The 15,199-nt window shown below is 46.0% G+C and overlaps 1 long non-coding RNA gene across 1 annotated transcript; it reads right to left on the bottom strand.

Annotated features, from left to right (window-relative positions):
• Positions 1–7,858: 7,858 nt before the first annotated feature.
• On the bottom strand, positions 7,859–14,843 carry LOC120845315. The gene is made up of 4 exons (XR_005716619.3): positions 14,774–14,843; positions 10,343–10,468; positions 8,415–8,819; positions 7,859–8,009 (listed from the first exon to the last, which is right to left on the bottom strand). It is a non-coding gene; the product is annotated as an uncharacterized LOC120845315 (long non-coding RNA).
• Between the last annotated feature and the right edge of the window lie 356 nt (positions 14,844–15,199).

Below are 15,199 nucleotides of genomic sequence, written 5' to 3'. Positions count from 1 at the left end.
TGGCTCGTTCTACGTCTGCCAACGATATGGGTAGCTCTAGCTTTTCTTTTATGTCGTCTGCCAGTCTGGGCATCAACGGCAAATAAACGCTTCGAAATCCCTTCTTTTTGGGCGCGCGGTAACTAAAAAGCTCTTTATAGTACTCCACAAACGCGCGTTCGATGAAATCCTTATCACCAGACAGAACCCCTCGATACGTAATCTCGCCTATCTCATTTTTACTCGCGTATCTTCGTTCCTCCCCGATAGCCCTTTTAGTGGGTATCTCGCCAAGTGACACCCGCTTCCATCTCGCTCGCACCATAGCCCCCTTATATTGTTCGCTGTCCAGAACTTCCAAGCGCTTTTTAATACTGATAATCTCGTCCGTGAAAAAACCGGGCGAGCGGCATTCTTCTTTCATTACCACCTGCAGCAGGTCTTTTAGTTCACTCGTTTTCTTATTTTCCTCATGCTTCAATAAACTCGATCGTTCTATGGCTATCATTTTAATTTCCTGTTTAAACAGTTCCCATTTAACCCCAACCCCTTCCCCTTGAGAGTTTACGAATTCTTGAAGCTGGTGACGCACCGCAGTTAAAAAGAAATCATCATTTAGAAGCTTCGTATTAAATTTCCATAAATCCCAAACGAACCTCTTAGGCGTTTCTTTAGAAGAACAAATTAAAAAGGAGACAAGGGAATGATCACTAAATGACACGGGGTCGACTGAATATTGTTTACAAGTGCTAATAAGTTCGAGGGAAACGTAAGCCCGGTCTAATCGCGCGTGACTCGTGCCCTGGAAATGCGTGTACTGTATATGCCTGCCACTTGACGCGCAGTGAGCTACGTCCTCTAATTCATATCGATCCAGCATATCGTTTGGGACTTATGGGACTTTATGTTTGATCTTTCATGATCAAGTAGTTTTCGTCATCTAAGTCTTTCATTTTGTCTGGACGTGGAGATGGCGGGGGGCTGTCGCCTTGTCAGGCATGTCGATGCCTTTTGTGACGGCCCCCCAGACAGCTGTATTCCTCGACGGTTGTCTAAATAAACTTTGATTTGATTTGATTTTAACATAACTGAACTTGCATCTCTATACCGCGCGCTGTTCGATCTATCTTGGAGCGCACAAACGCAATTAAAATCCCCCAACAGAATTACCAGTCGATCTGTGTTAACATACCTTTCAATATGCTCGAAAAAAACTACGCGTTCCTCCACCTTTGTAGGGGCATATATGCACAGAACACGAAACTTGAAATTAGAAATAACAAAATCACATAACACAAGTTGGCCTGCATCGCAGCTAATCACTTGTTCAACGGTCCCACTACACTTTTTTAGAAATAAAAGACAACCTCCCGACGTCCCCTTAGCGTGGCTGACGCACACGTCGTACCTTGCTTCAAAAAGTCGCACCAGATTCTCTGTCTGGCCCTCGCTTTCCATTTTCGTTTCTTGAACCGCGACCACGTCCAGGTCTTTTTCTATAAATAAGCGATTTACCTGGTACTGACGACGTTTGGCACATAAGCCTCGCACGTTTAACGTGCCTACACGTAATGATCGCTCAAGGTTCATCAACGAATTGAGTGGGAGGCTAGACAAAAAAAAAAAAAAAAAAAAACAGGTAGGCTAGCAGAAAAAAATACTTTGGACCGTACGCGCCGTAGAATGTAAACGCAAACAAAAAAAAAACGAATATTCGCAATGCCGTAGTTACCGAGACCACTCACAAAGAAATTTCCTCCGGCGATCATCCGGCGGGATACGCGGCTTCACCGTGACCCGACCTTTCTTGGGTCCGAGCGGTTCGAGCGTAGGCCACGCTTGGTTGGCCTCCTGGCCAGTGCCGTCAGGTGTTGCCGCTGGCTCCCTCGGCCGCTTTACCGTTTGGCTGGCGTCCATTTTGGAGCCCTGTTCGTCTGCCGCTCCTACGTCGCCGCTCTTACCCCCGGGATTGCTGTTCACCGTTGCAGGTTGTCCGCCTGCGGACAGCGTTTGTTCCTCGGGCAGGCGGTGCTTGGCTCTGTCTTGGCGCGCGTCTCGACCTCGTGTCGTCCTCTCAGAGTCTCGCGCTTGTGACGCTGCGTCCTGGTTGTCGTCGTCCTTGGATGTGGGTGCCCCTCTCTGTTCTATCGGCAGCACGTCGCTTGGAGGCGACCCTCCTACGGCTTCCTCCGCCTCGATACCGTCCATCAGGTAGTCGGAGTTGTCCTCGACCTTACGGTTTCGGGCCATCGAGGCGTACGTTTTTACGCAATCTTCTGCTTCATGACCGTAGCGGTGGCAGTCGGAGCAGCGGGGAATGCGGCAGTCCCGGCGAATGTGGCCCGTACGACGACAGCGAAGGCAGAGCGGAGCGCCTCCGGGCATGACGACAAGGACCTTACACCCTTCCAGGCGCATCTCGTGGGGGAGGCTGTCCACGGTGTAGCCTTCCTTAAGGGTCATGCGTACACTTCGGGTGTTAGATCAACAGCCTCAAACCCCTTCTCCCGGAAGAAGTCCCTGGTTATCTCAGATACCTTGCCGTAGCGCTCCAACTCCTTCTTCACCTGGCCGTTGGGAACGTCGTACGGTACCCAGTGGAGCTTGAGCTTCACCGCAGTGTTCGCCGGGTCGATGACGAGGCAACGCCCCCCCTTGATGGTCAGCTCCTTCGCGTCCAACAACGTTTGCTTCGCCGCTAGCGAGTGCGGCCTCAGCATCCAAACGTGGTTCATCTGATGTGGACCGGCTGAGGCCAGGTCCTTCAGCACTTGCAGCCGCTGCAGCTCGTCACGAAAATCTTGCACGCGATACGGCCTTCCTTTCACATCACAGTGTAAAAATACAGCGTTCGTCACAACATAACCAGTGGGAAGTTGGGGCAGGATAATCTTGTAATCTTCAGCGTTATCAAAGACAGACGTACCACGGCCTGACGCGGCCGTTTTTACCGCTCCGTCGGAGCTCATGATCGGCCACGCGCTCGCTCGGCAACGCGCGTGGCAATATCACTCGGCCACTTCCTCCCCTCCGTTTACAACTCTCTGTAACGCCGAATTAGAGCGCAGCTCTTGAGGAGGAGGAGAAGGGAAGGGTACTGAGGGTCACGTGTTCTCCGGGGGGGGGGGGGGGGTCACGTGACTTGGGGGTGTAGTCACATGACCTGATGGATTTAGCGGGGAAAATTTTCCGCGGTAAATCTAGCGGAAAAATTCACAGCTAAATCTAGCGGAAAAATTCACAGCTACATCTAGCGAAAAAAAAAAGAGATTTAGCGGGGAAATATTTCCGCTAAACTTAGCGGGGAAATTTTTCCGCTAGACTTAGCGAAGAAATTTTTCCACTAGATTTAGCGGGGAAATTTTTCCGCTAGATTTACGAGGGAAATTTTTCCGCTAAATTTGGCGGGGAAATTATTCAGCTAGATATAGCGGGGACATTTTTCCGCTAGATTTAGCGGAGAAATTTTTGCGCTAGATTTAGCGGGGAAATTACGGCTGCGTAACATGACGTCGCCGTCGCCGTCGCCGTCGCCTACGGCGACGCCGCTCAAGCCGGAAACGGGCGCCTAAGAGCTGCGCTCTAAAAACTGATGAAGCTATTTTTAATCCTAATCATCTTGAGCAGCTTAGGCGTTACCCAAGGCTTACGTAATTTTTTCTATGCCTTGAAAATGACGAAAGGAAAATGCAGGTTATAGATAGCGCTAAATATTGCTAGAAAAGAAACGTTGTAGCAGTTGACTGAATTCGTTGAAAAAAAATATGTTCCAAGGTGTGTCTTCAATTTCCTCTCTGAAGTCACGCAACTGATCACGGGTTAAAAGCAGCATTTGAAACGGAAGAATAAAGTAACTTAAGTTTTTCTTGGAGCTTTCCTTGTGCAAAAATGTAAGTGGGAAGATGATCATTCATACCTGCAGGACTGCCAGATGACAATATCGACTTGTCATAGTTCGTTATAAATAAATCTAGCAAAGAACATGACGCGTCTGTTACTCTAGTAGGTTGTTTAATAACATTGCTGAAACCAAATCAGAAAACGAGTGTAGAAAGTTGGACAAGTTGGGCTTGTAGCGCTATTTAATCGTTAGAAAACGAGTGCTTAGAGCTGCAGTCAGAAGACATATTGTTATTAAAGGGGTACGGAAACGAAATTTTAGCGCCGGTCTTTTTGCATAAATGTGGGCTAGGGACAGGCACAACCTCGATATTATCAATATCCCGCTGGAAAACACAGGAGAACTCATTTTAAACCTAATTAAACGATTTCAAATTCACATCTGGTGGATGGTGGGAAAGTTCTGGTGACATCACTTGTGGCATAGGAGCAGCGCCGTTCTGCGGCAATACGGCGTGCCGGCAGAATAAGCCTTGGCCTAAACGCGTTTGCAAAGCCTTGGCGGAGAAAGCCAAAGCGTAGTTGGCCAGTGTGAGCTCGTTCTCGTTGCGGCTTTTTGCACGACACGACCCGAGCATGCTTCTGGCACGGCCGGTATTAGTTGCTGCGAGTCGCGAGCTGCGAGCCGACGTTAAAAAAAAATATGAACTACGAGAGTGTCAGCAAGAGCCACGCAAATACCTGCTCACACTGGGGGCGGACACGCGCGTTTGATCGAAGTGCTGGATTCGCTCGGTTAGACCGCGTTTCGGTAAGCGCTTCTGGACCGATCTTTTATGATTGCAATTCGATACTGACATGAGACTCGGCAAAGAAAGGTTGGATCGACATCGCGTAGCTCCCACGAACTGCTATAGCTCGTAAGTGACGTAGCGTCGTGTCAGAATAAAAATGGCATACTAATAACAAAGTGTACATACCGTGTTGCGAAGGTAATCCATATGGCGTTTATTTGAGCTCTATATCACACAAAACAAGGAAATAAAATCAATGAGAGTCCCTTTTCGACGACAGCGTTCGTCACCGCTGTCTCGAAAAACAAGGAGATCGAGATGACAAGGGGAAAAGTTTGACCTCTGAAATTTAGTTCAGGGATCAAACAATTCATCCGAGAAGGGTCCACAAGGGTCGCGCGGGCATATTCCATTCAGCAGGCCAGCCGGTCATGGGCAGACGGTCTTGGCCAAGGACCGCCGGAGGAACGGTGCGCCGAGTCGGTGTTGCTGCTAGGCCTACTATATTCTGCTGAGCTCGCTTGGTCGGTAGAATCGTGGCCGTTGTAGCTCTTCTCGGGTGTTTGTGGATCCTGCGTTCTTGATTGTCGTGGTCTGTTTCAGGTACTCCTTCCTTTTTTCTTGCTGGTTGAAGTCGGGACGCACGAGAAGAGCACGTAGAAAAATAAATGTCTGTTGGTCGTCGCTACCATGTAACTGAGCGACGCTGTCGGCCCTGTTGATTTGATCGTAGTAAGTGCGTAAGACAGCTTCGAAGCTGTAGTAGGATTCTGTCGTAACCTGCGCAAAAGTTGCGACAATTTCGTTTCGAACATACGGGTTTTCTCTCAAATTTGTCGTACGCACTTTTTTTGTCGTGAGTTCGCTTTGAGAATCTGGCCTCGGAGCTGACTTTGTCAGTGGTGCCGTGGTCGCCGACTTGCCGTGTGCAGCGCGCGTGCAGCCCTTGCACATCTCAAACGGCCACGTTGTCACAGGTCGTAAATCGCCGTCGCGCCACCAAGTGGCAACGCTCGTAACCACAACATCCACGCCGTAGCCTTTCCCGTCTGGCACAAGTGACGTCACGAATGCGCCCATATATTCCAAGACGCATCGCGCTCTCCGATGACTGATTTTTGAGCGGCCGCCCAATCGGGCCCCTCAGGGTGAAAAATATAGCTGGGTGATTTCAGTCAGATAAGATCGACCAAAGGATGGCTAGTCGACATTTTCAAATCAACTGATGTTTTTATATGTTATTGTCTAGTGTCTGGTATGAACGAATCCAAACTTAGTTTTGACTAGAAAAAATACTTGGGGACAGGAAAAATCGTAAGGCATGAGGTGGTGGACAGTTGCATTAACGCGCACTGATGGAGGGGGCCCGTTTGAGAGTGAATAACTAAAGCGATAACATTAGAAGAACTCTAATACGTTTTAGGCGCAAACTATGGGTATAGCTTGCTTGTAATATAAAGTAATAATATTTATTTAAAATTTATTTATTTTTCTAAAAATTGACAAACATGCCTGCTCGAACGACAAATGGCAAACTTTGGAGGTCTGTATCTCATGAAATAATTTAATCATTATGATATAATTTGCCGATATTATTCTACTAATATATAGCTAATATTTAAAAAATAACTAAGGTATCTGTGTGATACAATAGTTAGGATATATTTAGTCAAACATGGAAAAAAAATCAAACAAAGAAAAATTCCGATGCGAATAAAAAAAAAAACACCACCATCGATTTTTTTTTAAATTTAGGTAACCTGTTATACTCTATTTCGGCATTCATTTCCATTAAAAACATGTTGCATCCTTTTATTGAGAAAGAAGATACAACTCCCCAAAGTAGGGTCCTTTTTCAAAGCCTACACTTAGCAGTGTTTTATAAAAGAACTGACTCTGAGTTCCAGTTTCATGAAACCAACACACATCTTTTATATATTTTTATTCAGATGAGGCCAATGATAACTAAAGAAATCGTTCACACACTTAAATTAAGGAGAAACAACTGTGCACAAAGAGGTATCATATTACGGACTAGTGATCCGAGAAAAGATCATGCAGCCATCGGCCACTAGGAACTTTGTTTACTTTATTCTCCTGCGACACTATATGCTATTCCCTCTTCCGCTCTACTTTCATCTCTCTCTCTCTCTCTCTCATATATAGCCCTGATATATATCCAGAACAAAAACATGTTCAAGCATTCCCTTTCTGCGTGGTAGTGTTCTGTCGCTAGCAAAAATCATTTCCTCGCTAAGCTCACGATTATGGCAAAATAGTTGCCGGAAACCGCAGACGACACTCGTCGCTAGTTCTGGCAAAACGGCCGATACAATCTTTTTTTCGCATTTCCCCGCTCGCTGTCAAGGACAAGGGGGTTCGCTTCAACCAGCAAAACATGGCCGCCGACGCCTGTTTACTGAGCAGTCATGCCTGTCGCCATCTCACTCGCTGGCGTCACGGGCGATATTATCAGGCACAAAGGGGCACACCAACCGGCAGCATTATCCCCAAATACTCGAGCCTCGCGTAAATACATAGAGTGTAAACGCTGTCGCCATGTTATCGTAGTAAGACCGCCCCCCCCTCCCCCAACGGGGGACTGCAGTACGCGACGGCGTACTAACACAACCCTACTGAAAAAAACCATATGAATTTTCCATACGGGTCTTCATATAGCGTTATGGGATACGGGTCATACGGTTGGTACGGGTCATACGGTTGGTACGGGTCATATGGTTGGTACGGGTCATATGGTTCGTATGGGTCATATGGTTCATACGGTTGGTACGGGTCATATGGTTCATACGGTTGGTACGGGTCATATGGTTGATACGGGTTGGTACGGTTTGTATGGTCCATATGGTTTGTATGGCCTATGGTTGTTATGGATGATATTGTTCATGCAGTTTAAATCATTGATATGATCTATAGGCCAACGCACTATTTACCAACAAGCTTTCACGAGGTGTGAACAAATTCAGTTTCTACACGAGGTGCAAGCACTGCGTGTGCACAAGAACGACATTCACGTGACGTAAAGCGTCTGCACATGCGCCCTAACAGTAGCAGCGCCACCGTAGCAACGTGACGTCAGAGCCGCGTATTGGTGTATATCGATCGTATTAACCACATGGTTCACTCATCAGTGAAACATGAAGTTCAGCAGGGAAACACTTTCCTTTTAAAGCCTATGCAAGATAGAAGAAAGTGCATGCACAGAGAAATGCTCGAACTTCGAGAAATTGTGAACATGCATTCCACCCGCAGGCTCGTTTATTTGTCCTCCAGTCTCAGACTTTGAAGTAGCTCGTGCATGCTAATGAGGCAATTCTTTGAGGCGAGCTGCATCTGCTTTCCCAGTTGGTCACAGGCTGACGCACCTCCGACGGGCATCTGAAAGTAATGTAAACAAAACCGACAGTCACATTACATGTTCTCGTCAAATAGTTTGTACAATATCTATCTAGTCAGTAAACCCTTTTCAAAAGTCTATCAAGCAACAATGGCTGTCAGTATTGCTTGCTCACGAAGTGCGTGACTGGATCTGAGTTCTCGCTGAACGCTGACGCAGGGCTCGCTTTCAGTATATGCTCAGAGTATGAGAGCAAGCAATGGCGGACAGGCGTTCGCACTGACGTTGGAAAAGGGTCTATTGACTTAAATTTTATGACTGACCTAATATTTAAAATCATCTACCTTCTGCAACTTTCACATTTTGAAAACAATCACAAACATTTATCAAGGCAATACATCACCGCATGACGGAAAATACATAACATACAACTTTCGTCAACTTACATAGCATACAACTTTCGTCACCACGGGACGTCTCTGCAGTCTCCCGGGACGCAGACCTCCCACGTGGTCACACCCCGGTCCAAGCATCCCTCTCGTCCCGTTTCCCAGAAGAACGCAGGAACAGGCAGCTGTCCCGATCATACGCCAAGACCCAAACGTCTCCACTTGTCTCCATTGTTCGTTAGCACCCGGTCCGAAGGCTGAGGAAGCGGGCCTCTGTTTCTCAGCGGGGTGTCAGGGGGGTCAGCTCCCGCTGTGCCGGGTGGCCCGCTCGGCGTCGCTCGGAAGCTGCACCCCACCCACGCCGCGTCGGTCAGCATGTTCGGCGGCGCCAGAATGCCGAGCCCGAGACTCTGGTCAGTCGATGGGAGGTCGATGGCGCTGCCAGGAAGCCGAACCTGCTCTCTGGGTGGCCGATCATAACAGAATGCATCCACCAGGTGCACATTGAAAGTCGTTTATTTAGCTCTAAAATTAGTTTTCTTGTGCTTTTCAACGGAAGACTGGTGATTTTGAGGTTAGGGTGCAACATGCAACACATTAAAGCTAGAAAATGAGCGCTGAAATTTCGTTTCCCTACACCTTTAATGGAAGTGTAGCCACATAATCTTAGTATAGTATAAATAATAAATTATTCTATGCATGGACAGGAACGTTTAGTTAAGTAAGTCATCCCTGCAGTCCATTAAGCACAAAATTTTAGTTTAGACTAGACAAATGTAAGCCAGAAACACTCAAATCCTGGAATTCATAAGGAAATAACTTTATTTGTGCTTACTGCAGACTTATTTTTCGCGGGCTCCATATTTCGCAATTAAGGTCGAAGCTGAAGTTTTGAAATAATTTGCGGGTTCTAATTTTCGCGATGCAGTGGGATGTCCATATAGATTCCAATGTGTTTACACTTTACCGGAATTGTTTACGGGACCTACTTTTTCAGCAGTTGTAGGCGATTCGTAAAAACGATTCGACAGCAATCTCAACCAAGCGATTCGACAGCGACCTCAACCATGGGGTTGCTGTCACGTGCCTTGCTTCGACGCTCTTATTGGGTCGGGAAGGCCGCAGCCTCCACAGCTCGTCAAGTTATCGTGAAACACAGAGTATAGTTGCTGCACTCGGAGTAAGGGTAAAGGACCGCAAACTCAACATGCCCAGCACCTGGAAGAAGGCATAGGACATACACCTCGAGGTTAAAGGGATACTGAACTGAAATTTCGAACTCGCAAAACAAGGCTGGACAGATAGGCGGGACGTTGCAAAACCCAAGAACATCACTCATACAGCGATATCTCTAACGGATCGCCATATTTTTAGAAAAGAAGTGCCCGGCCGAGGAGACCGACGAGACAAGGCACGTCACGATTCTCATTCCGTCTCCTCCTCGCTACGTCCCGTGTCAAGCTGGTGAACCGAAGCGAAGAGGAGAGAAGCGAGGCCGCTTCCCCTCATTCTCAAATTCTCCCGGAGGACAGTGATGTCAAAGACCTCGCTTGATCGTGCCCTTCTTTTCCAAAAGTGCAGCGATCTGTTTGAGACATCGATGTACGAGTAATGTTTTGGAGTTCGTAGAGTCCTGTTCAACGCCTCTAGAGCCTTATTTCGCGAAATTCAAATTTCGGTTCAGTATCCCTTTAACAAGCCACACGCCAGATAAGGTGCTCCATCTGTGTTTAATGGTTCCAGAAATCTATCGATGCCCTTGCACCAGCGGAGTTGAATCGTTCATTATGAAAAGCAAACCAACAAAACTGCATGATGTTTGGCAAAAATAGGTTACAGCCTGTGCTTTTGATTTGGAACTTCAGAAAGATGAGCTCAATTCTCTGGAAATTAGAAACTATGTATATTCTGAAAGAATTACTGTTCTGCATATCAAGGTTGTCTCGTTAAAATAAAAAAATAAATACCAGAAAAAAAGTACTAACCTGATATGCACCTATGAAGTCTTGTTTTGGCTAGCAGTGACCGGCCCTGGTTAGCAATGACTCCATGTCCCCAGGATTGAAATGATGGTTAAGTAACGTCCACCCCTTATGCACTTTTTGGTACAACTGGAAGAGACAAAGCATCTTGTTAAAAATTACCAATCCTTTTCACGAGCGAATTTTGCAGTTCATGCTTCCTGAAAGTCATTTCCCACAAGTGTTAAATTAGAACAATGAGAGCAAAGTAGACTTGTTGGGACACACGTGTCAAATAATTAATTTTACGTGAAAAAAAAATTGGTCAGAGCAATATTGACGGCGCGAGACGCAATTTAGTCGGTAGTCACCTCCCTTCCACCCGTTTCCTCTGGGCACTTTGAGCGAGTAGAGGAGAGGGAGATCAGCTTCGCCTTCGTGTTGAGGTGGCGAGAGCGAATGACCATTCCGGGACGTCATGGACTTTGCGCGCAGAATTTAAAATAAATCTCTTGCCGTCAATATTGCTCTAAAAAATTAATTATTTTCACATAAAATTTATTTTTTGGCACGAGTGTCCTTATCAGACTGTTCAAAAAACTTTATTTTTTTCCAGGGGCCCTTTAAGAGGTGTTTGCCTGATATGCATCAGTGGAATCAGGTATTGACTAGCAATGACTTATTGCCCCCGTGACTGAAGTGCTGTTTCAGTAAAGTGCCGTTCACACTCTTGTGACCGAGTAAGACCGAGAGAGACCAGACCGGTTTTTAAGCCTTTTGCGAGTTCTTAGGACGGGATGTGCCAGAACGCAGCTGGTCCTAAGAGATTGCAAGTGGCTTGAAAACCGGTCTCGTCTCTCATGGTCGTACTCGGTTGCAAGAGTGTGAACGGGCCTTAATGCTTCCTGCACAAAAAATTCAAATGTAAGAACACAAGCCCCAAAATGTTTGTGCCATTTTCCTCCCCCTACTTTTCTGTGCATTTTTTTTTTATCCCTTGGCAAATCCTAAAGAATTCAAAATGCTTATCCTACATCCCTCCGTTAGACTGAGTGGGTAACCCGGAGAATTCATTGTTTGTGAGAACACTTTTCCATTCACCCCATGCTGTTCTTGAAAGCAGAAACTCCTCTCTCTTAACCACAGTCATTAAGCACTTTTCATAGACCATGCACACAAGGTTGGCAATGCCAGCACAAGCTCATGTCTTCACTTTGAGCATGGATTAAGCATATATAACTAAATCTGAGACACCGGAAGAAGGAAAAAGGAGGACACAAAAAAGAGGACGACACACATAATGTCTCGAACACAGCTGCAGGTTAATTCTAAAACCACACCATTTTATAGGGGTAAACCGCAGTCAATGCCAAGAACCCTCACACTAAGTCACACCCCCAGATTGTCAGCAAGGGGGAAAAAAGAACTGCCCTCAACGTTCCCACACTGGCCAAAGTCAACCCACCGACTAAGAAGTAAAAAAAAAAATGCAGCTGTGGTTGAGACGTGTTGTGTTTGATGTTCTCTTTTTCGCGTCCTTCTTCCGGTGTCTCAGGTTTAGTTATGTATGCAATTCACCACCCTTGCCTGTACTTTTACTCTTCTCTCAATTAAGCATACGCCTGCAATTCGTAATATCTGATCTATGGAAAGTCTCTGATCCACCAAGCCTTTTCCATTATGAGCAGGCATTATTTATAAAAACCTCCTTTCATTACATTGTTTCAGAGAACAATTGTTCTTTCTTAATTAGGATCAACTGATCATATTAGGATAATTGCCAAATAATGGCAAATTCACATGATACATCGAATTGCAATTTTCATCCGTGCACCATTTGTCAAGTTACCATCATGTAGGCTATTCCTGAGATTTGTCCCTCGTCCGCGGACACTCATACTGAAAGGGCAGAGTGCCTTCTTAATCGCAGATTTTTGGCAAGTGAGTTACTCGAAAAGCGTTTTTATGGTAGAGTAGCAACAGCTCACGAATATTTTTGTTTTCAAATCGGTCAAACAAAGAGAGTGGATCATTGCTTTGTCGCGCCACTCTTAAATCTCCACGCGTGAAAGAAGCTGCAAGAACTTTGCCCAGCTGACACGGCACAGGTCCTGGTACTCCTCCGGGTTGGTGTCAAAAAGCTTGTCAAAACTCGCCTAGCATGCTGCAATCTTTCCTGCAGATCCACCCAGTTTTCCATCCAGCAAGACCTTTCTTATGGCTTGTGCTGAAGAGTGGTGCACAAGCGAGCAGTGTGTAAAGGTATTTCCAAATGCCTCTCCGCGACCCCAGGACTTCATCGCTATGATGCTGAAGCCTCCTGAAGCAGGATCATACTTGTGTCATGTCGTTAGTAAAGTAAGTGACACTTCGCTCTAAGCCTGCCACTGTGTTTTAGCCCACTTGGTATGTAACAGCGGCACACAACGATTCCTTTTCATGATAGCACCGTTATCCTAGTCGCAAACATCACTTCTGCTCTTGGAAAACAGTGCCACACTGCGATGTAGGCGTTTTGCAAAATTGCAAGGCTGCGAATAGGTATAGTATGTCCTCGCTGTCGCCTGCTCGTCTCCTTAGTGTGGATGCGCTTGGGGGACTAACGTTCCATGGACGTCTTGTCACTTGATAAACCCATCCGCGGATTAGCACGTCGTGTAAATCAGCCATAGATGGACTGCGGAGTCTGCAATCACTTAACATTTTTCTTGACGTTGCCTGCACGTCATGAAAATGTGTTTCGTATCCAATTAGATATTCTCGAAGAAACAAGGAAACTGCATAATGATGTCGCACAATATTCACCTTAACCACTTAACCGGTTTTTGTTTTACAGTTTTTCATCCTAAATTTTTTTTTTTTTTCCCTTTTCTAAAGCTTGTGCGGCTTGGGCCGCACGTGACTCCACAATCGGTCGCCATCCTTAAAAACGTGTACAATAAAAATATGCGTGCTGCCATCTCTCAGCAGCACCGCAAAATAAGCTCGGAGCGGGCCTGGGACGTCCAAAACAGCCAAGGGGCAAGGTAGAATGCGTGGACGTGCTACATTCCTCCTAAATGCCTAGGGAACGGCTCTAGGTGGAAGAGCTAGGCTTGCTTAAAACAGTTAAAGGACACATGCAAAGAAAGCAAACTTTTTTTTTAAACAGCCGGATTAGGAAAAGGAAGTCATAAAACAAATTTACAACGAAAAAGAAAAATTTTTAGAGCTATATTTACGGCGCTAAACGAATTTGTAGTTGGCGCCCGCGGGCACCGCGGAGAAGTGGCCCTTATTTATCACGTGATTGGCCGCTATTTGTCACATGGTACCGTAAAATACCGAGCAAGCGCCCACTCAAACTTTAGAGATAATCGTGAAAAAATCGGGGATGGGCCCTTCTTCGCTCATCAATTTTACATATAAATGTACTTTGTGTATTTTCTCAGATCCTACAAATTTGGGAATGGGCGCTTAGTGTGGTGTGGGCGGATGCACAGTATTCTACGGTACTTGCACTCTTTCGGATGCTTCGTATGGTCTCGAAAAGTTACTTATTCATCTTCGTTTGAAGTGCAACAAAAAACAAAGATTAATAAGTTACTTTTAGAGCCCAAAGGAAGCTCCTGAAAAAGCGCAAGCAGACGTGATAAACCTGTGCACCGGTAAGATGACGGCGGCGGCACCCCAGAGCACACAAACTTGCACGACGACGGCGGCGCCGCCGTGGAGAAATGCATTGGAGCGGCAGCGCACAGTGCTCAGCATGCGGCGGCAGCGGGTCTCCGCGGCTTCGGCGACACAGCGCGGCGGTGCACAGGTCTAACACGTGGCCAGCGACGGCTCTCACGGGCGCCAACTACAAATTCGTTTTGCGCCATAAATATAGCTCTAAAAATTGTATTTTTTCGTTGTAAATTTGTTCTAAAGCAGTCTTTTTCCATCAAGGCTGTTTTAAAAAAAAACAATGTTTTTTTTCCTTTGCATGTGTTTTTTAAGGGTTTAAGGAGCTGCAGTACCTTCCATGTCATTGAATCTTATGTAGTAGTATATGATTCTAAGTCACAAGACTAGGTTACAGAAAGTAACAAGAAAAAGGAAGACAGGACATCATATTGTTTCATATTCTAATTTTTTCATCAGTCCCGTATTAAAAGGTTTTCATAATAAAACTTGCACTTGTATTTTATCTACACTTCTCTTTCTCACAACATCCTGTCTACCAAATGGACCAGCGAAGTAAACTCCCCCCCCCCACACATACACACAATGCACAATTGAAATTTCTGGACACAATATTCCATGAATATATTGGGCATCTGAACCAAGCTGAAGAAAAATTTTTGGTCTGAGGAAATAAAGGGTTACAAAACTGAAAAACATAGCAGTAGCATACTTCTCACTTTAGCACGTGTAGAAGAACCATTCATTTCTATTAGAAAGGTAGAAAAGCCAAAGGCTCAGGTTACTCACCGACAGCAACTACCAGGAAAGCAGGGGGGCATGATTGTGGAGGCAGCTGGTCTCCAATGCTTGTGCCTTTCTGAAAATTGGAAGTAAGACTTTTAAAGCAAAATGACCCCAACTATTGCCACAAAACATTCTTTCATTCCATTTCTCGTATCAAAAAAGTTGGTATGAGGAACTTTGCCGGGCTGACACGGTGCAGATTCTGGTATTCATCTGCGTCAAAAAGCTCCTGTCAAATCGTGTCTAGAACGACGGAAGCGCTTTGCATCTCCAATGAACCGTTCAGCCAGCAAGACCTTTCTTGTAGGGGTGTCACAAACCAGCCGACGTTCGAGTTTGACCAGGTTCGACTTTTTCCAACTTCTTGCGAAAAGTTAGAAAAATGTTCGACTGCTGTTCGCACGCGCGACATGCTGGCCAGTTGGCTTC

This window comes from Ixodes scapularis, unplaced genomic scaffold (genome assembly GCF_016920785.2).
Source record: "Ixodes scapularis isolate PalLabHiFi unplaced genomic scaffold, ASM1692078v2 PGA_scaffold0__279_contigs__length_252992795, whole genome shotgun sequence".
In the NCBI taxonomy this organism is placed as follows: Eukaryota; Metazoa; Arthropoda; class Arachnida; order Ixodida; family Ixodidae; genus Ixodes; species Ixodes scapularis.
Note: the sequence above shows the minus strand (reverse complement) of the source record. Positions and strands in the feature narration are given on the sequence as shown.